Raw genomic sequence first — 23,032 nt, 5'->3', positions numbered from 1 at the left:
TCCTGAAAGTTCTGCCAGACTTCAAGCAAAGCCAACAGAAGAACATCCATACTTTCAAAATTGGGTTATGAGTCACTTTACCGAGGGTCCATTTATTTCACTAAGGGATTTACTTCTAAATTCTTCCAAATAGCATTAGCCCTTTGAATGCATTTCTAATTGGATTAGAACGATAAATATTTCAAACCAGACTCAACTTCGTGAAGGAGAGAAAATCTGAACTGCTTGTGGGACTAACACATGTCTCCAGGCTAACAGGACTAGAAATGGGTCCCTGAGTGAGGTCCCTAACTCTGTCTTCCGCTCCCATTTCCTTATGATGCTTCAGCACTTACAAAACTGTCGTTGATCCTAACAAAATGAATGTAGTGAAATCCCAATGCAGAACCCCACAGCATTTTCACTGGCAGGTGACCATGAAAGGTCACTGATCAAAACCTTCCTCTGAGGTTCAGGCCCCACAAGCACATGCCAGACAGCCTCACTTTAGCACATCTGCTCACAAGAGAGGACTACTTTGCAAGGCCCTTAGGTGTCACTCAACTTCACTAGTACAGGATCTCGCATAGAACAGTTAACATTGAGAGATGAATATGCGATGCTCTAGGATATACAAAAGGGGCAAACAGTTATGAGGACAGCGTATTTTTATTATTGTCACCTCTGTTCTGCTGAGATGGTCTCCTGATCCTTCCATTTCAAATGTTCTTCGTAACTGCACCTTCCTTTGAATGCTTTCCGCCATTCTATCCTCAGATTTATTATCTAATTCATAAGATTGGCAGCACCCAAAATCCCAAATGCTTAGGATAAATTTCTTGCAAATCACCTATCAGACAACAGGAGTACACCCATGTACCTAAGGAAATGCCGAGAGTGCCATGAGCTTTTGGAGACCAAAGGAGAAAGAGCACTTTGGATTTCACAAATGCTCTAAACTTTCAAGTCTGGCATTCCCTAACCTGAGAGTGGATCCTGGTCCACAGTTCTGTGGGCCAACCATTAACTGACAGCTATTTGTGGAAGGCCTTTGTGGTCTAGTTACCATGATGGAACAGAAAAAAACAAAAAACAAAAAACTATTAGATGTGGTTCTTCCCCATCATCCATTTTCCACCATCTCACTGGAGAGACAAAACTAATACACAAGGTCAAGGAATAAATCCTTAAACTAACCTTAAGCTGTTTTAATTGAAAGAGAAGAGGGATAATTCATGGATTTGCTGATTATACTTCTGTGCTGTACACATTAGCCTTGAACGGCTCATCCACGGCTTAACCTGACTTCAGGGACATTTCATCAAGGCCTCTCTTGACTCCTCTACATGTTCAGCTGATACCAATGCTAAGCATGGTTTCTTAGAGAATACATTCCATTTTGCTGGCTGCTCTAGGTCTTTCCCAGTTTATACAAAGCAAACATGAAAGTTAAATACTTTCGACACCTATCCAGTATTAGTTTCCAAAATATTCCATGCCAATATGGAGATAAGCTTCCAAAAACCTAAAAAGTGTGTTCACATTACACAGATGTCAAGCAGTTTTAAATACTTACAAACAGTCCCTTTCACACCCTGTTGCCAGTTTATTTCTGTGTAATGTTAACAAGGAAAAAAAAAAAAAAAACATAACCCAAAAGTGAGCAGTAAGTGAAAGCTTGAAAGAAAACATAGGAAAGAAACATACAGTAGTGCCCCCCTTATCTGCAGGGAAAACATTGCAGTCCCCCAGTGGATGCCTGAAAGTGCAGGTGATACCAAACCCTATACAGACCATGTTTTCTCCTACCCATACGTACATAATCAAGTTTAACTTGTAAATTAGGCACAGTAAGAGATTAACAACAGTAACTACCAATCAAATAAAACAATATCACAATATACTGTAATAAAAGTTATGTGGACGTGGTACCTCTCTCATACGAACAAAATACTTTATTGTCCTGTACTCACCCTCTTCTTGTGATGACGTGAGACGGTAAAATACCTACGTGATCAGATGGAGGGGAATGACATAGGCACTGTGACGTAGCGTGAGGCTATCCTTGACCTTCTGACAGTTCATCAGGGGGATCACATGCTTTCGAACACAGTTGATCCCGCGAGCTGAAACTGCAGAAAGCAAAACCATGGATAAGTCGGGGATTACTGTGTGGCAATCATTTGCATGAACTGTCAGTTCGCCCTCCTAGATTTTAGCTTTACAGGATTCAGTTTCACACTACACACAGCAGAGACGGCTGAGACAAAGGAGGAGAGAGTGAATCACTTAATGTACAGTCTAGAAGAATATAACCCTATTCTTTTCTGAGAAAATTCATGTCAACTTCCCCTCCTCTGAAGATGAATAAAAGTATTTTTAAATAAAAAGTCACCATAAATTTTGATGCTGCAAATAAATCCCCTAGATGTTTTGTTGTAGCTTCAGAAGTAAAAAGCTTCCAAAGCATTTACTCTGAACATAATAGCAGAATCTCCAAGAATACACTAGGCACTAAATCCAAAATGATATTATATGAAAGATACAGACATTTCACACCTTTTTTAAAGGAGACTTGGGACACTGATTGCAATCTCTTGGGAATACAAACTTAGGCTGTGACAAACTTTTAAATGCATTTTTAAAAATTAAATGTGTACGTGTCTGAATCATCTGGAGTCATTGCTTAAAACTGGAAAGAATTAAGACAGACTTTTAAGTAAGGGGGCAAATTAATATTAGTTTTAATTCTTCACTTTATAAACATCTATTTTATAAAGGTTAAATAATTGCTGAAAATAAAATACCATAACATCTAAATGAACATGAAAGCATATTAGGTAAAAATATTTCACATTTGGGTTCCATGAATCACAATTACAGACTAAAGTTTCCCTTACTTGGCATTAGAGAAGGAACTTTAAAAAAAGAAAGAAAAAAAAAATTTTTTTTGAGACAGCTGTGCCCTCTGGAGGTGACACTTGGGAATTGACTAAACCTTCTCTAAACCAGTAACAATGACTTTCCTAAGGAACTGAACATGCACTTGGAAATGCAAAGAAGGCTTAGGAGGTTTCATCCGTGTTCCTTTCTTTGTGTCAAACCAGGTTTCAATGAATAATAATTTAGAATTTCAATTTAGAAATGTTCAAATGGGCGCAAAACATTTTGGTAGGAGGGATTAAAAGCTTGTGTTCAATATATAGAATACAATGATCAGGAACACACTCAATATTATGAGAAGAACAGCAGTTCCAAATCAAATATCCTCAGGCGTCTTTTGGCGAACTGGCTAAAAGCGGATGCCCTACGCCCCTCAAACCGAATTTTTGAACAGTCTGGGAGCGAACCAAATCATCTTGACTAGCAAAATGCATATCCTATCTCAGAATAACTCACCACCTCTCCTTTACTTTTCCTTTGACCTTTTATAAAAAGTTTTAGAAATAGAAATTAATAAAGTTGGCTTTGCGTGTTTGGAATTTCAACAGGCAATCAATCAATCAATCAATCAATAAAGTAACTGGGGACAGATAAAAAACAAAGCCACCACTTCTGAAGAGGAAATGAAGACATCGTCTTCGTTGTAAAATTGGCCTTGGCTGTGGGTGAATGTTGTGTCTATTTGAAAAGAGGTGGGGGAGAAACCAGAGAGCAACTAAGTAAGGCTGGTTCAGGGGGAGAGAGTTTAATTACTGTCTGTAGGAGTGCAGAATACACCCAAGTATCAGTGGGATGGGATTCTCTTCAGCAAGCTGGTCCCCCGGTGCGCGCTGGGCGCGTGGCCTCTGCGGCCCAGCGGAAATGCAACAGAAGGTTCGGGATAAAGGAAGCAGAGGTGGTCTTCCAGGCTTCCAGTGACTTCGGGCCACCCCTGCATCTCGGGTTCTGGACCTCTCTCCAAAGACAGCTTCACTCTCAAACCCCACTTCCTCCCTCCTCGCCAGAGGGAAGTCAAGGGCCGCTCAGGGTTACTAGAACCTCGCCCTTGCCGGCGTCCCACTGCTTGTGGTTCCATCCTACTCGCGCAATTCCTAACTCTTCAAGTTCTCCTGCCCCTTGGCCAGCCCCTTCTCTTCAAACTGCACCCCCACCCCCAGGCCTGATTCCTTAAAGGGGCCCAAGACGACGCCCCGAAACTCACGGTGATATCCAGGTCCCACTGAGAGCGCGCTCTCGTCTACCCGAAACGTGAAGCTAACACGTGAAGACCGCGGGTAGTCAGACGCCGGCGCACGCACCTTGCGGGCGGCTTCCTGCCTCCCGCCCTCCGCGCACCTGCGCGACCGCCCGTGGGCCGCAGCGCCACCAGAGCGCCGACAGAGGGCGCCCGCGGCCAGTCTCCCCGTCGGAGGCCAAGGCCAGGCTAGCGGCTTGCCTGTTCCGATACAGAGGTGCCCTGTGGATCCAGGGAGATGGCGGTGTGGGCTAATGAGTAAGGGATGGCATAGGGGACGAGTTTCTTAACTTATCTGAACATCAGACTCTCACCTAAGAAAACGGTGATAACACCAATAATCTATGCCATGGTTGTCAGTTATGACCATATAGACATTCATTCATTCATTCATTCACAATAAATATGCCATGAGGTCCCTGCCATCTTCCAAGCGAGGCAGGCGCACTAGCGATACCTAAGAATCAAATTGGACCCAGGCTCCTAGAGTGAACATTCAAAAGGGATTAACCTGGGGTAGCAGGAATGAGATTGTGCTTGTGGACATTTCAGTGCAGCTCCTAGCACGTGCTCAGCCTTCTTGAAAGGCTGTTTGGTGCTTAATATTATTAGGTGCCTCTGTCTACATCAACTTCATCCTCCCCCTACAGAAAAGAGGGTTGGTTCATTCCTCAGTGGCTCCAGGGCAGGACATCAACTTCCTCACATTAATAGCTGGATGAGAGTTTGATGAAGGAATAAAGTGATTCGATGAACTGTGCCCTGGATCCCTGGAGGAGGGTAGAAGGAATGGAAGGCACAAAGTCCTGCCACTCATGAGGCAAATATTGCTGGGGCTGGTGTGGAAAATTCAGAGTAACATCTTCCTGTGGAGAGCCTTCTGTCTTTGAAGGACTGACCACTTTCCCAAGAAAAAAAATTAGTCTCTTCCATTAAAAGAGAGGTGAGCCTGCACAGGGATCTTCCTCCAGCTCATACTCTCCTCATTAAGAGCTTCCAATGGCATTTGGGTTGTTAGCTATCTCCTACCCTTTTTGTAGGTGTACTTAAGTGTTCCCAGTGGTTTCAGGGCCCTCAAAAACTTTCTCACTGAGTTTCCCCTCAAAGGAACTGATCAGAGATGAGAACTTACATCACCAAAGGGAATCACATCATTGTAAAAACAAATCCTGGACAAATGAGAATGCTCTTCTCAACTTTTTTTAAAGGTCTTTTAAGGTTTTAACTCCTCAAACAGCATCCAAACAGAGGAGGGGTCTTTTTCCTCCTAAAGCCACTGAAAATGATTTTTTCTTAAAATAAATTTCAGGAAGATGTATTAGTCTTCCACTGCTGCATAACAAATTACCACACACTTAGCAGCCAAAAATAACACTCATTTATTATCTCATAGTTTCTGTGGATCAAGCATCTGGGTACAGGATTCTCTTTTCAAGGTCTTGTGTGGCTGAACTAAAGGTATTGGCTAATACACAATCAAAGAAAAAGAAATAAAAGGCATCAGATTGGTAAGGAAGAACTAAAACTTGCTATTTGTAGATGACATGATGGTATATATAGAAAACTCTAAAGACTCTACCAAAAAACTACTAGAACTGAAGAATGAATTCAGTAAGGTTATAAGATACAAAATCAATTTACAGGAATCTGTTTCATTTCTATATACTAATAACGAAGTAGCAGAAAGAGGAATTAAGAAAGCAATCCCATTTACAATTTCACCAAAATAATAAAATACCTCAGAATAAACTTAACCAAGGAGACAAAAGACCTATACTCTGAAAATTATAAAACATTGTTGAAAGAAAGTGAAGATGACATAAAGAAATTGAAAGATAGTCCATGCTTATGGATTGGAAGAACAAATATTGTTAAAATGTCCATACTATCAAAAGCGATCTACAGATTTAATGCAATTTCTATCAAAATACCAATATCGTTTTTCAAAGAACTAGAACAAATAATCCTAAAATAAGTACAGAATCACAAAAGACCCCAAATAGCCAAAACAATCTTGAAAAAGGACAAAACTGGAGATAGCACAATCCTTGATTTTAAGATATACTACAAAGCTGTCCTCGTGCAAAACAGTATAGTCCTCGTGCAAAAATAGACACATAGGGGTGCCTGGGTGGCTCAGTGGGTTAAGCCTCTGCCTTCAGCTCAGGTCGTGATCCCAGGGTCCTGGGATCAAGTCCCACATCGGGCTCTCAGCTCGGCAGGGAGCCTGCTTCCCCCTCTCTCTCTGCCTGCTGCTCTGCCTACTTGTGCTCTCTGTCTGTCAAATAAATAAATAAAATCTTTAAAAAAAATAGACACATAGATCAATGGAAAAGAATAGAAACACCATAAATAACCCCATTATTATATAATCGATTAATCGTCAACAAAGGAGGTGATAATATGCAATGGGAAATTGCTTTTTTTTTTTCAACAAATGGTGTTGGGAAAACAAATGGTGTTGGGAAAACCAACAGCAACATGCAAAAGAATGAAACTGGACCACTCTCTTACACCATACATAAAAGTAAACTCAAAATGGATTAAAGAACTAAATGTGAGACCTGAAACCATAAAAATCCTAGAAAAGAACACAGGCAATAACCTTTCTGACATCAACCATCATTTTTCTAGCTATGTCTCCTGAAGCAAAGGAAACAAAAACAAAAATAAATGTTTGGGACTACATCAAAATTAAAAGCTCTGCACAGCTAAGGAAAATTGACAAAACTAAAAGACAACCTATAGAATGGGAAAGCTATTTGCAAATAACATATCTGATAAAGGGATAGGATCCAAAATATATAAAGAACTTGTATAACTTGATATTAAAAAAACCCAAATATTTTAATTAAAAATGAGCAGAAGATATTAACAGACATCTCTCCAAAGAAGACATCAAGATAGCCGAAAGACACATGAAACAATGTACAATATTACTCATCAACATGGAAATGTAAATCAAAACCACAATGAGATATTATCTCACATCTTTCAGAATGGCTAAAATCAAAAACTCAGGAAACAACAGGTGTTGGCAAGGATGTGGAGAAGAGGAACCCTGGTGCACTGTTGGTGGGAATGCAAACTGATACAGCCATTCTGGAAAACAGTATAGAGTTTCCTTAAAATATTAAAAATAGAATGACTATATGACCCAATAATTCCATTACTGGGTATTTACCCAAAGAAAATGAAAATACTAAATTCAAAAAGATAATGTTTATCTATAATGTTTATTACTATGTTCATTGCAACATTATTTACAGTAGCCAAATTATGAAGGCAGACAAAAATATGGTATATAAATACAAAGGAATATTACTCAGCCAAAAAAAGGAATGAAATCTTGCCATTTGCAATAACATGGATAGATCTAGAGAGTATAATGCTAAGTGAAGTAAGTCAGAAAAAGACAAATACCATATGATTTCATTTATATGTGGAATTTAAGAAATGAAACAAAAGGGAAAAAAGACCAGAAAGACTCTTAAATATAGAGAACAAACTGGTAGTTACCAGAGGTGGGTTGGGTGGGATGGCTGAAATACATGAAGGGGATTAAGAGGACACTTATCATGATGAGCACTGAGTAATGTATAGAATTATTGAATCACTATATTGTAAATATATATTGGAAACAAATAGACTAATAAATAAAATAAAATTAATAAAATAAAATGAATTGGCCAGTTACATCCTCTCCTGGAGGCCCCACCTGGGAAATATCCAATCCTCTTCTTCCTTGTGTTATTGGCAGAATTCTTTCCTTGTGGTTGTATCACTGAGATACCCACTCCACTGTCTTGCTAGCTATTAGCCAAGAACCACTGTCATTGCCTAAAGGCCACCCTGGTCCTCACCAATGTGTCCTCCATAGACCCTCTCCTATGACCTTTCACTCTTTTAAAAACTCACCTGATTAGATCAGACCCGCCCTAATAATTTCCTTTGTGAGTTCCTTTGTGAGTAACTCAAATTCCAATGATTAGGAACCTAATAATGGGAATAATATCTGATCATATTCACAGGGAAGGAAATTATACAGGTGTCTTCATTTGAGCTACTGTAACAAATACCATAGGCCGGGTGACTTTGAAATAAATAAAATAAAAACACATTTATTTCTCACAGTTTAGGAGGTTAGGAAGACCAAGATCAAGGTGCTAGCTGATTCAGTTCCTAGTGAGAGTCCTTTTTCTGGTTTGTAGATAGATGCCTTTTTTGTTGTATCCTCACATGGCAGAGAGAGAAAGATTTGTCTCTCTCATGTCTCTTCCTATAAGGGCTCCAACCCCATCATGAGGGGGTCCATCCTCATGACTTAATTATCTCCCAAAGATTCCACCTCCTAATATCATCATACTAAAGATTAGGGTTTCAACATGTGAGTTTGGGGAGGATAGAAACACTACTTAGTTAATAGCAACAGAACATGTATACCTGGGGGTAGAAATCTTGTGAGTCATCTTAGAATTCTGCCTACCACAGAAGAAACTAGAGGGAAATAAACAAAGAAAACATAATGTTATAGAAATGTGCTAATTTACAGGCATTGAATTCCTACCTAACATCACTACTGACTAAAGGCCAGGGGTACGTCCAGGGCCCAAGGGACCCCTCCTTCTATCCTGCCTCAAGCCCTCACCCCTCTCCAACCTTTCCCTTCCACTCTTCCACCCCTATGCATGAGGAGAATTAAGAGCCAATGCTGGAGCTCAGAGGGTCAAGGGCATTTACTTAGGGCCGTAGGCAAGAAAGGCCACAGACATGCACCTCATGGTGCCTCTGACCTGGCAGCAAGGCAACAACTAGAAGTAGAAGGGTCAGGAAGGCATACCTGGGTTCTGAGCTCAGCTCTGCCACCTGCTCCCTTTGTAACTTCCAAGTCCAGTTTACTGAATCTCCATTTCTGCATCTATAAAATGAAAGTCCTAAGATTTCCTTCTTGGTGGTAAGCATTAGGTGAGATAATATACATCACATGCTTCACACAGCATCAGCACAGGAAGAGAAAACAATGGGAAAAACATAAAACTACCTGAGAAGCAGTTCGGAGAAAGAGGCATTGCTATTCCCCAAAGCATCTACCGGCTGCTGGGAGCCATGGGATTTGCAGGCATCCATAATTCGTGGTGTTTAACCTTGCGACATCTACAATCTAGCTGAAAGACAAGGCAACTCACCCAGCAAACAGGTGCACTGTCACAGAGATTGTGAGTTCAAGTGTTCTCTTTCCTCAGAATTTTCACCCAGAACCTGCGAGCACTTGGCCTCCCCAAGGCTTCACGCCAGCAGCTGGCCTTGTGATGACTAACACCTTCCTAACGGCTGGAGATAAGTTCTCGGAACTACCACCCAGAGAGAGACCCATCATGGGGACCTCACTTAGGTACACTCAGATGCTCAGCCAATGGTCATTGATGGCTCCACTTACTCCTTCCACATAAAGGTAAACATCTGGAGGAGCTGGTGGACCAGAGACTGCCAACGGTCCTGTATTATTTTCCTATGGCTGCTGTAACAAATCACATAAACTTAGTGGCTTAAAACAATATACATTTTCTCTTTCATAGTCCCAGAGATCAGAAGTCTGAAATCAGATTCACGGGGCTAAAGTCATGGTGTCAGCAGGACAGCATTGCCTCTGTGAGCTCTGGGGAAGAATCCCTTTCATGCTCTTTGCCAGCCTTTAAAGGCCGCCTACATTGTTTGACTCCTGGGTCCTCATCACTCCGACCTCTGCTTCCACCAATCCCATCTCCTCCTCACACTGTCATTCCGCCTCCCTCTTCTAATGACTCTTGTGATTATAGTGGTCCCACCTGGATAATCCAAGACACTCTTCTTGTCTTGTGAACCTTCATTTAACCACACTCGCAAAATTCCTTTTGCCAGGTAATAACATAGTCACAGATTTGGGGAACTTGAGATGTAGCAATTTTGAGGGGCCATTATTTTGCTCACCGCACGTACCTATTTCACTGAGCCTGTATACTTTCTACCTATCCTCTCTCCAAACGACAGTAAAAAGTAAAAAATGACTCATCTCTGGACATTTACCTGATCTAGCCTACAAACAACTTGGGATGAAGCACATTTTCACAGAAGTAAGTTTCTTGAAGTTTAGTAAGAAAAAGATACTATACTCCCCACATCACAAGGGAATAATCTGTTACAGTCTGCTTTTAAATGAAATGGATAGGGCACATTTAATAAGACATGAAAACAGAACCTATATTTTAGTAGCGTTCAGCATTCTTCCCTTCCGTTTTTGCAAACTGTGATAATCACTAACACCTATGCTCACCCTACCCTGTTTCTAACTACTCTTTAAATCGACTTGATACTGTATTTTTTTTTTTTGACAGTTTTTGACAGGTACAAATTACTTGACTGTTACTATGGTTACGAAGGGACCTCCAAATAGAGAAAACATTAATATTAAAATAAAAGGGGGTAGGAGTAGTCCAAATTGGCATTAATGAGTCGTTGTCCAAGTGTAACTGGGTGTTAACTGGTCAAGCTTTGGGAATTTTGCCAGTGAGGACCCCAGGATCAGTCAACCATCAGGGGAAGGTGACTGTGTGAACTAGAATGCTTCTCTCCTGCAAGAAGCAATAGTTCAAAGTTTATAGAACCTTCTACTCTCCCTTACTTATGCATCTCTTTTATTTGGATCGTCTCCTTTGTTCTTCATCTCCTCCTGCTTTTCCCCCTTCTGAACACATTAGTTACTATGGAAACATTGGTGTGAATGTCAGAAAGCTCAGCTCAGAAATGCTTCATAAAGTCAATTTATAGAATGGTCTGACATTTATCTCATGTTTGGGAAATTTAAAGAAAATTTGTGATATTCATGACCAGGGATAGGGGTAGGTGCTAAACACTGTGCTATGTATGGATTTTGAAATTTGTTTTATATACACTGTGAAAGCATTGGGTTTTGTCTTTTATGGGAAGAATAGCAACAAAAACAGGAGATTGTTTTGGGATTTGAAATTGGATTCATTTTCCATCAGTTCAGGAAGGATTTCCACTTTCTAAGTTTGTAAGGCTGACTGGAATCTCCAGTGTCAAAATAAATGTTTTTTGAAAAAAATTACACTTAGCTTATTTTTTTTAACTTTAACCTGACAGTAAGACAAATGGTATTATCCATAATAATGTATACACGGCAACAGCAATATTAGTTAAAGGCACAGAAATGTTAAACCTATGCTATAAAAATTTTTACTTCACTATGGGGAATTTCAGAGTTAGCACAACCCTCTAGACTAACAACCATAGTAGCTAACATTTAAAGCACATTTATTATGTGTGTCAGGACCCATTCTGAGTACTTTCTATGTATTGATTCATGTGCTTCTCAATCATTATACTTTTTTACACACAGGGAACTGAGGCACAAGGAATTTAAGTAGTTCATCCAAGTAAGTGGTAGAAAGAGATTCAAACCAAGGCAATTGGGTTCCAGAGTCTACAGTCTTAGCCATCATGAAAAACTGTTTCTGCATGGAAAAGTAAAATAATACTTAACACCATATTCAGATGGAGAGCTTTGATCAGTTCTGGACTAAAAAGACGATCTAGGTATTACCTGTAAAATCTCCCCTCTGAGGTTATTGCCCAAAGCCTTCAAGTTCACCATGTTGTCACTGAAGATGCCATGAGTTCCTGATGATTACAGTTTGATGATGAATTCAGTTTAGAGTTCAATTTGATCTCCGATTTGCAAGCTCTTACAAATCTTGTTACATGTAAAAGAGTGATAATGTTTCACTATTCGATTAGCAGCAAAGCTCTAAACAGCTGACCTTAATTCCACTGCATTCCATCAGAAGAATTTAATTACAAAGAAAACCCAGTGTCGACCTGTGGGGCGACGTTTGTTCTTTGCCACCCAACATTTCCCATCCTTGCTAGTAACAACTCCCAATTTTTGTTTGAGAACGTTGTAGCTGCTTAATTAAATGCACTTGACCCTCCTAAAATGGGTCACATGGCCCAGGCCTATGCCAGTCAGCACCTCTCCGCTCTGTGACCTCAGTGATCGGTTCAAAGATCTACGTGTGATGAGGGTAAGCCAAAGAAATGCCAGAAGATTTTTGCTGGGAATGCTCAAACAGGAAGAAGACCTCATTTTCTTCCCTGTAAAACTTGAGTGTGGAATGAGCTGCTCTAACTATCTTTGCCATCACAAAAGCATTGGCCTAGAGCATACAGAGGCCTGTAGGCAGAGAGACTGAAAACTTTGGAACTAAAAGCAAGTGGAAGATTAAGAAAAATCCAGCCAAATGGCATCATTTGATCTGTGAATACAGTACTGTCCATGTTTGCCAGACTTTTCAGAGCACTCTGGCCCCTACACCTTCCTTTAAAAAAAAAAAAAAAAATCTAAACACAATTGAGCTGGCTTACAACAGAAAAGGGCCTAATGGACAAAACATGAAGTGTCCATGTCCTTTGAGGGCATGAAACAAGTGTCCATGTCCTTCTCCATAAACAAGAAACACTAACTCCACAAACCTCTGAAAACCCAAAGTCCTTTTCTAGCTTTTTTGGTGACAAAAAAAGGACATGACCTACATGGGCATAAGGCTACTCGTGGTCCTTACTTACCCGCTCAACATGAATATTCCTATGTTTGGCAAAATGAACCACTAATACGTGTGATTACAGGAAGCTGTCTCAGACCCTACCAGAAGCATCAGATTGTATAAGGTACATAAACTCTTATCTTTATTAAAATTTCTAAAAATTACAAATTCTTAAAACCCAAGGGTTTCAGATGAAAGACGGTAGGATCTAGTAACAGGATCTAGTAACAGGATAAATTGAATGAATAAATTTATTGAATAAGTAAGTGCTTAATCTCTGAATAGGATGGGATCTGAGTTAGCCAAAGATACTGTTCAGAACCATAAGATGAAAGCATCCATCGTTCCAAAGTTGTGTTGAAGGTGAAAGTATGCTTGCATGGCATTTAACAGACAGACGTCAAGTCAAATATCAGATTGATAAACACCAGAACAAAGTGAAAATTCCTAAGGTCAGAACAAAAGCAAAAGGAGATGTGTGTCTCAAGGAATAGTATCAATAGCTTTAAGAACAGAGAATTTGGAAGAAGAATAGAAGCCATTGCATGACTTCACACCAAGTTACACTACAGTAATTCCGAGATATAAAAGATTATGATGCTGAATACATGTGGTTATACCTTGGCTAAATATTGAAGTGAATATTCTGTGTTCGTGGAAACTTTATCCTAAGCCCTTCACACACACACACACACACACACACACATACACATCACTGTCCAAAATCTGTCTGATAGACTTTTCAATTATTCAATCAATAAGGCCCTTCCATCCTACCCCCACTTTACACTTGAGTTGGCTTACAACAAACAGAAAAGTGTCTAATGGACAAAAGCAAGAAGCATCTCTTTCCTTTGAGGGCAGACACTACATCTTGTTAACCTTGCTCATAAACCAACATTTCCTCACCTAAGTTTCCAAAATCTGCAAACCCTTGAGTTTTATGTTTGGTTTTTTTTTAGATTTTTTATTTATTTATTTGACAGACAGAGATCACAAGTAGGCAGAGAGGCAGGCAGAGAGAAAGGAGAAAGCAGACTTCCAGCTGAGCAGATAGCCCGATGCGGGGCTTGATCCCAGGACCCTGGGATCATGACCTGAGCTGAAGGCAGAGGCTTCAACCCACTGAGCCACCCAGGCGCCCCAAGTTTTATGTTTTATATATACATATAAATTGTTACTATTTATTTGACTGCAGCCAAGAAAACTATCATGCTGTGTGATATCAAAAAGAATATTAGAAACTAATTAAACACAATCCTTAAAGTAGAAAACATTGGGGTCATGACTCATCTGTTTTCTTCTCTATATCCAGGACCTAAAATTGTGACTAGTTCACGGTTAAGGGTTTAGGGTATACTTTATTAATAAATTAAATATGAACTACCTTCAGACCGCTCTGCTGTCTGACGACACTGAAAAGTTGTCAGTGGGACAACTGACAGAGGGAGGGGAAACCAAGAGGAGAAAAGCCCCCGAGGATGGTGACACCACTAATACATAGAAAAATACTACCCACAGGTCTCACCTCCAGTTGTAGAAAAGCCAAATGGAGATCAATGATCTCCAAGGTGACCATCAGCCCTATGATTACATGGTTTTGCTGCAGGAAAAGAAAATATAAAAGGGTACAGAGAGAAGTCTATATAACTTAAAATACTAATTAAACAATACTAATAATACTATATATATAAAATATGTATTTTATATATATACTAATCACAGTAGTTAGTATTATATATATTATATGTAATTAGTATTATATATTATAATATATAATAGTTCTTCAGTAATTATATATAATTATAAGATGTATAATTATAGTTATAATTATATATAATAGTATTATATATTATATAATATATATTTTATATAACAATACTAATAATGCTAAATATAATATATAACATATGTTATATATTAATATATATAATATATAATAGTAATTAATAAATACTAACTAAGGGGCACCTGGGTGGCTCAGTAGGTTAAAGCCTCTGCCTTCAGCTCAGGTCATGATCCCAGGGTTCTGGGATCAAGCCCCACATCGGACTGTCTGCTCAGCGGGGAGCCTGCTTCCTCCTCTCTCTCTGCCTGCCTCTCTGCCTACTTGTGGTCTGTCAAATAAATAAATAAAATCTTTAAAAAAATAAATACCAACTAAAAAGCAAACAATAAATAATCTCTAAATATGGAGGAGACTCTCTTAAAATTTCAAATTTCACATATATGAAAAAGTTCTGCATCAAGCATTTTACTATACCTGAAAATGGCACAAGTCTAAAACTTAGTCCAGCACAAAATGGCACACTCACTGGTCTAAGAAAGATTATACCCTTACTTTCCTATTAATAAAACCTCTAATGTCCAAAGCACCAAACTGTAAGAACCCAGCCAAACCCAGCACGCTGTCAAATTTTTTGACCTCTGGGACTCTGTGCAAATCCAACCCATCTTTCCCATGATAATAGTTAACTGCCTCCCTTCATTCCAGGCTCTCCTCCAACTTTCCTGGCGCACAACTGCCAGAAGAATTTTCCTAATGAAAAGCTTTGATCCCATAGCTGTTTTAAAGCTTTCAACAGCTCCTGGTTTCAGCAGCGTTTCACTACCTTTGTGAGGATGACACATTGTCCTATTTTCTCTCCTACCTCTAGCTCCTGCTTTTCCGTCTCTAGTACCAAAGTACTCTCCTCCACTCGTCCTTCAGTCTTGACCATAGACCCTCCTCTCATTCTGTACCTTCTCCTTAGGTGACTCCAACCTTACAAGGCCTTCATTAACATCTAGATTCCAACAAGTATCACTATTTATTTGTTTAATTGTGATAAAATAAACACTTTCATTACCTTAAAGTGTACAATTCAATGGCATGGAGTACATTCACAATGTTGCACAACCATCATGGCCATCTAGTTCCAGAACATAATCATCATCTCAACTAGAAACCCCAGACCTATTTTCCCCCACTCCCTGACCCCTGGCAAGCACTAATCTGGTTTTTGTCTCTATGGACTTGCCTATTCTGGATATTTCACGTAAATGGAGTCTTACAACATGTGGTCCCTTAGGTCTGGCTTCTTTCATTTATCATGTTTTCAAGGTTCATCCATTTTGTAGCATGTGCTAGTTCTTCATTCTTTTGTATGGTTGTAAAATATTCCACTGTATCGCTACACCACAGTTTATGTACCCATTCATCTGCTGATGGACACTTGGGTTGTTTTCATCTTTTAGCTATTATGAATAATGTTGTTATGAACAGTAATGTACAAGTTATTTCTTGAATACTTTTTTCATTTCTTTTGGGTGCATACCTAGGAGTGGAATTGCTAGGTCACGGCGTATCACTATGTGTCACTAACTGAGCAACTGTAAAGTGCTCTCCTAATGGCTGTACCACTTTATATTCCCACCAGCAATGTTCAAGGGTTCTAATTTTTTTTACATCCCTATCAACACTTTTTTTTTTTTTTTGGTTTTTTAAATTATGGCCATCTTACCTCTTTGTGGTTTTGATTTGTATTTGCCTGGTGACTAATGATGTTGAGAACTTTTTCATGTACTTTATAACTATTTATATATCTTCTTTGGAAAAAATGTCTACTCCAGTCCTTTGCCCATTTTTTTTTAAGATTTTATTTATTTATTTGACAGACAGAGATCACAAGTAGGCAGAGAGGGAGGCGGAGAGAGAGGAGGAAGCAGGCTCCCTGCTGAGCAGAGAGCCTGATGCGGGGCTCGATCCCAGGATCCTAGGATCATGACCTGAGCTGAAGGCAGAGGCTTTAACCTACTGAGCCACCCAGGTACCCCATCCTTTGCCCATTTTTAAAATCAGGTTGTCTTTTTTTGCTATTAAGTTGTAGGAGTTCTTTATATATTCTGAATACTAGATCCTTAACTGCTATATAATTTAAAAATATTTTCTCCCATTCCATATGTTGACTTGTTATTCTCTTGATAGTGTTCTTTCATATACAAACATTTTTAACTTTGATGAACTCCAGATTATTTTTTTCAGTTATTGCTTTTGCTCTGGTGTCATATTTAAGACATCATTGTTTTGTTTTGTTTTTGTTTTTAATTTTTTTATTATGTTATGTTAGTCACCATACAGTACAACATCATTAGTTTTTGATGTAGTGTTCCATGATTCATTGTTTGTGTATGTTCCATGCAATCTGTGCCCTCCTTAACACCTGTCACTAGGCTCACCCATTTCCCCCCTCAAAACCCTCAGTTTTTTTCCCAGAGTCCATAGTCTCTCATGGTTTGTCTCCCACGCTGATTCCCCCCTCTTCATTTTTCCTTTCCTTCTCCTAATGTCCTCCATGGTATTCCTTATATTCTGTAAATAAGTGGAGCCATATGATGATTGTCTTTCTCTGCTTGACTTATTTCACTCAGCATAATCTCCTCCAGTCCCATCCATGTTGATGCAGATGTTAGACATCATTTTTAAAAAAAAGAAATTATTGCTAAATCTAAAGCTGTGAAGATTTGTCTCTGCATTTTCTTTAAGAGTTTTAAAGTTTTAGATCTTAAATTTAGGTCTTTTGAGTTTCATTTTGAGTTAATTTTGGTAAATGATGTGAGATAATGGTTCAAGTTCATTCCTTCGCATGTAGATATCCCATTGTCCCTGCACCATTTGTTGAAGAGATTGTTCTTTCTCCCATTGAACGGTCTCAGAGACTTTGTCAAAAATAAGTTGATCATAGACACACGGGAACTCTTATTATCTTCACAGAAATTTCTCCTCTGAGCTCAAGACCCATATGTATCCATCAGGCCATTCAACATATCTACCCTCACATTCCCAAAGCAGACAGACTTCATGGTCTCTGACTTCTCCAAGTCTGTTCATGTTCCACTGTTCTTTCTGGGCACAACCATTCATCTAGCCATGGAAGCTAGAAACATTTTCTTCTCCTTCAGTATCCATATCCAATTCCTGCCAACTGAGTCTCCATAATAAATCTGAAATCTGTCCAGTTCTTTCAAGTGCCTTTTCCATTCCCTAGATGAAATTATTGGGACTTAATCCCTGTACCATTTAAAGGTCTCCTAACTAGACTCAGATCTCTACATCCATTCTTGTATTCTTTTAGTCTACTATTCAGGGATCTTTTTTAAAAAGACAAATCAAGTCATGTCTTTTTCTTACTCTCCTACTCCCACTTCAAGCCCACCTGTTTAAAATTTTTTCAATTTCCTCCCATTATTCATAGGATAAAGACCAAAATGGTAACATGGCCTTCAAGGTTCTGCAAGACCTGATCCTGAATTTCCTCTCCAGCCTGATTATATACCACTCTTGAACCTTCACGTAAGTAACACCTACTCAAACTTCAGGTTTCACCTCAAATGTTACTTATTTAAGTGACCTCTGCCAGATCAGGTCTTCTTGCTAATTGTTACTATAGCATACTACACATTTCCTTCATAAAGCTTGTCACAATTTGAAATTATGCATCTGTGAGATTATTTAGGTCTCTTCCCTGCTAGATTTAAAGCTCCCGAAGTCCACATTTTCCAGTCTGGAAATTTCAAGACCCTCCATCATCTGGCCTTTGTAGACTTATTCACAACTGTTCTCTTTCACATTCCCATCCTCATATTCTAATAAAACCCTGTAAAAATTCTGCCACAGTATTCTGTTCATACTGTTGTTTTCCTATTTCTTAATTTTTTCTATAATTATTTTGTTATTACTATAGCCTGTTTTCATTCTTCACTCATTGTTTTAAGTTTAATTTGTGAAGTACCTGTTATGTGTCAAGTCCTGCACTGGAAATGCAGGACTAAAGATACAAAACAGAGAAAGTCATGACTCCTGATTCAAAGCAAGCAAGGTGACATGCCTATAAACAAATAGTTACCACCCCAGATAAAAGTTGATACAAAAAGGACTTCTAAAAATCATCATGGGAACAGAGAGAGCTTCTCTTCCTGAGAAAATTATCAAAGCTCCACAACAGAATATATAATTATAACTAGGTCTTGAAAGATGAGTAAGAGTAGAAGGGAAAGTTTTTAGGGAGAAGCATTTAGATAATAGTAAGTCATGATGAAAGAGGGTAGCATATTTGCAAGTAGCAAGTAGCCCAAGTTGTCTGAACCATAGGGCTTACCAAAAGCTAAGGTACACAAACTAAAATCCCATGACTTTGTATTTCAGACACAGCTGACAAACACAGTCTTTTTTTTTTTTTTTAAGATTTTATTTATTTGACAGACAGAGATCACAAGTAGGCAGAAAGGCAGGCAGAGAGAGAGAGAGGAGGAAGCAGGCTCCGTGCTAAACAGAGAACCAGATGTGGGGCTTGATCCCAGGACCCTGCGATCATGACCTGAGCCAAAGCCAGAGGTTTTAACCCACTGAGCCACCCAGGTGCCCTGACAAACACAGTCTTAAGCAACTGTCCCTTTCCCCCACTTTATTAGAAAGTGTAACATTAGAATGAGAAATGTATTGTAAGATAAAACTTTTCAGTGGAAAGATTCAAGGGTAGCCCCAATGAATCCTGGTATATAATCTGGTATATAATCTTGTATAATCCCTTGCTCTCAAGTGTGGGTGGAACTGGTGATTTACTTTGAGCTGAAACAATACTGGAAAGGTGAAGAAATTTTGTCAAAGAAATTAAGGTCCTTAATCGATTTACTTTGACTACTTAAAAGAGAGATTATTCAGGTTGAGGGAGGAAGGAGCTGACTCACTCAGGTGAAAACCTACAAGAGAGAGACTGCATGCTCCTTGAAGCAAGAAACTCCACTTGTTAGGAGATGAAGTAACCTTCACTTTGGAGAAGCCAACAAGGAAATTTCGACAGCTGGCAGCTGACTTCCAGAAAAATCTAGGGCCTGTCAGGCAACCACAAGGAAATGGAATCTACCAAGAACCTTAATGATTTTGGAAATGAGTTCTTCCCCTATTCAAGCCTTCAGATAAGAATGCAGCCCTAGCCAACACCTTAAGGACAGCCCTATGGGACAGTGAGCAGAGGGCCCCGTTGTGCCATGCCAGACTTCCGACCTCGAGCACCTGTGTGATAATAAATGTGATTGTTTGAAGCTGCTACATTTTGGCAATCTGTTACAAAGAAAAAGAAAACTAATGTAAACTTTAACTTAGCAAAGAAGTTTTTGTTGTCATTGTTGTTATGTTTTCACACTTTTGCCAAAACCGCTTAAATATCTCAAGGGACAATTAAAAGAATATACTGGTTAGAACAAAATAGAATGTATTTCTAGCCAGCTCCCCAATAAAGGGAAATGATGAGCGAAGCTTCAATCTGACTTGCTCTACTTTACAAGAGGATTTGTAACTTGGCTGCTCCAACTTCCATTCTTAGCAGTTTCTTTGGCTTCTAATGAACCAGTTGCTCTTGGATGAAGGGAAAAACAAATGCAGAAGCATAGCAGCTTTGAGGATCAAAGCACAACCATAAAGAAACAAATGGAAAAGCACGCTTATTACACAATACACAGCAGCACATAATTAGTCCACAGATTGTTTTGCCTCTGTGCCTTCCTTGCCTCTGCTGTTTGAGTCAGTATCTTCCCATAAGAATAACTGTATAATAGGGAATTGATGACCCAGCATCAGATGAGTCATTAGTATGACTGATATGGTCAATTTTTATATAATAAAAGCAAAGAAGGGATCCAGAGGCTCTACAATAATTTAAAATGAAAATATTATGCTTCAAGTTATAGAAAATAGCATAGGATGCTGTTCATCTTACAAAATAAACTCATAAGTAGCATAATAAACATTATGATATAAAATATAACTTTATAGCATCATTTAAAAAAATATAACTAATACACTAGACCTGATAAATATATAGTATTTTATTTTACATAATTTTGTTAATGAAAACCTAGCAAGGATAATTAGAAGCCCATATCATTAATGAAAATAGAACTAAAACTCTAAAATAAAATACCAGGGAAAAAAATGCAGCAGTAAGTATATAAAGTAAGTAATCCTCCATAACCAGGTAGAACCTACCCCCAAATAAGAGATATGTTTGTATTTAAAAAAAATCCTAGCAAATCACATCTGTAAGTTAACAAGGGGAAGAAGCTCACTAGATGTTGCGAACTATTAAAATTCTGTTCATACCTTTAATATTTAAAACTCTTCAAAAACTAGGGCTAATGGGATAATTATTAAACATAAAAAGCCTTTTAAACCATTAATGTTTAACAGGTAACTTCTAGATGCATTCTAAATCCACTATCTTTGATCGAATTTTGATTATTTCACCTTCAAAATAGTTCTCCAATCTTAATGGTTCAGGCCTTCAGTATTTCTCACCTGGATGACTCAGCAGTCCCCTAAATGACATTCGCTATGGTCTGAAGGTTCGTTTAGGATTTCATGTGTTGAAATCCTAAACTCCAAAGTAATAGTATTAGAAAGCAGGACCTTTGGAGGGAATTAGATCTTGAGGGCAGAACCCTCATGAACGAGATAAGTGTCCTTATTGGAAAAAAAAAAAAAAAGTCCCAAAGAAATCTGTCACCCCTCTGGCCATGGCTATGTGAGGACACAGAGAATCTTTATCGATAGCCATCTATGAGAAAGAGGTCTCTCCCATCAGATATCAACTCTGCCAGCACCTTGAGCTAACACTTCTCAACCACCGGAACTATGAAAATACATTTCAAGTTGTTTGTAAGCCACCCAGTCATGGCATTCTGTGATAGTAGCCAGAACAGAGTAAGAAAACCCACCGTCCTTGGCCTAAATCCTCTCAAAATATTCCCCTCACTGTGGTCAGAGTCATCTTTCTAAATCTGATCATGTCCTGTCTCTATATTAAAATCCTTTATTGGTTCATCTTCATCCTCAAAAGAAAATCCTAATGTCTTGGCATGCACCCAAGGCACCCAAGGCTCTCAGACTGTGCTGATGTCTGCACCCTACATCCTGCCTCCCTGTCTGGCCCGTGCAGGTCAGGTGCATACTCTTTCCAGCTTCCTGCTCCAGGGACTTCTCCCTCCCTCTCCACTAGAGGTATTTCTACTCATTTTTAATCCCCAGCTCAGGTCTTCTATCTCCCGATTTACCTCCTATGACCTCTAGGAAGCCTTCTCAGATACCACACTACCTCTTGAGTTCCAGCTAGTGCCCCTGTCTGTTGCCTCCACAATGCTGTATGCATATATCTGTTCCCCACTCCTACCACGGGATCATGAAAATTAGATGGTCTGTTCTACTTGATGTCTGTGCTCCTCGATATGATGCTGGGTGCTCAGCACACAGAAGGTCACTACAGCTCCCTGAAAGAAAGAATGATGAAAAAAACTGAAACAAAGGGCAAAAGTAAGCTATGTTGGTTGGAACACCTCTACAGAAACACAGGCTGGGATGGAATCATCTGTGGGAGTTAGTTGCCCAGACAAGATGAAAATGACTGGAAGTATTATCTCCCACCAATCCTAAAAGAAACTGCCACAATGTCAACATTCCAGATCTGAAATATCTTATAATCCTACCTAATATCACCTTATATCCATACTTAGAGGATGTGTGTTTAAAAGGGGAATGCCCCTTTTAAACTAAAAACAAACAAAACACACCAAGCCTTATGTACAAAGCAAAATGCTAAGAAAGCTAAAGATGGTGGCCACATTTAAGTGTCTGCACACAGTCTAACAAGAAGAGTACGGACAGAGAAAGTCACTCCCCTAATTCTGTAATTTATAGGCAAGTGTCTCTCTGTTTCTTGGAGGAGCTCTAAACTCTTTAAGACATCTTACAAACCTTTCCTCATCTGCCCCCACCTACCCTCTCCAGTCTTTGCTTTGTACAGTCTCCTTGGTGTGGCTCGAGTTCCAGCAGTTCCTCCTATTGGACAACGTTTTTCCTTGCCAAAGTCGATAAGTTTGTTATTTAAAGAGAGTTCAATAACTATGGCAATATTTAGACATCCAGATATTTTTCAGTTTCATTTTGGCAGATAAAGATTTAGTGCGGTAATCATTATAAAAATGAGAAATAAAATGTTTTCTCATTTCACTAGGATTCAAATAATAGAGTAGGTGTCTTTTGACATAAGATGTGCTTCAAATAATTTTGAGAAGTTCAATTTGTCTGAATGGAAAATGAAGCATAATTGATTTTTGACATTTTAATTTTAAGTGAGCTGATTGTCAGATTTCACTTGAAAAGGACCCACAATATCTACATCAAGGGCATGTCGACTATCTCCAGCCATTACTGTGATTTTTCTGTGTTTATAAATTTATCCTACTA

This window comes from Lontra canadensis, unplaced genomic scaffold (assembly GCF_010015895.1).
Source record: "Lontra canadensis isolate GAN:19392208 unplaced genomic scaffold, GSC_riverotter_1.0 scaffold52, whole genome shotgun sequence".
NCBI lineage: Eukaryota > Metazoa > Chordata > Mammalia > Carnivora > Mustelidae > Lontra > Lontra canadensis.
Note: the sequence above shows the minus strand (reverse complement) of the source record.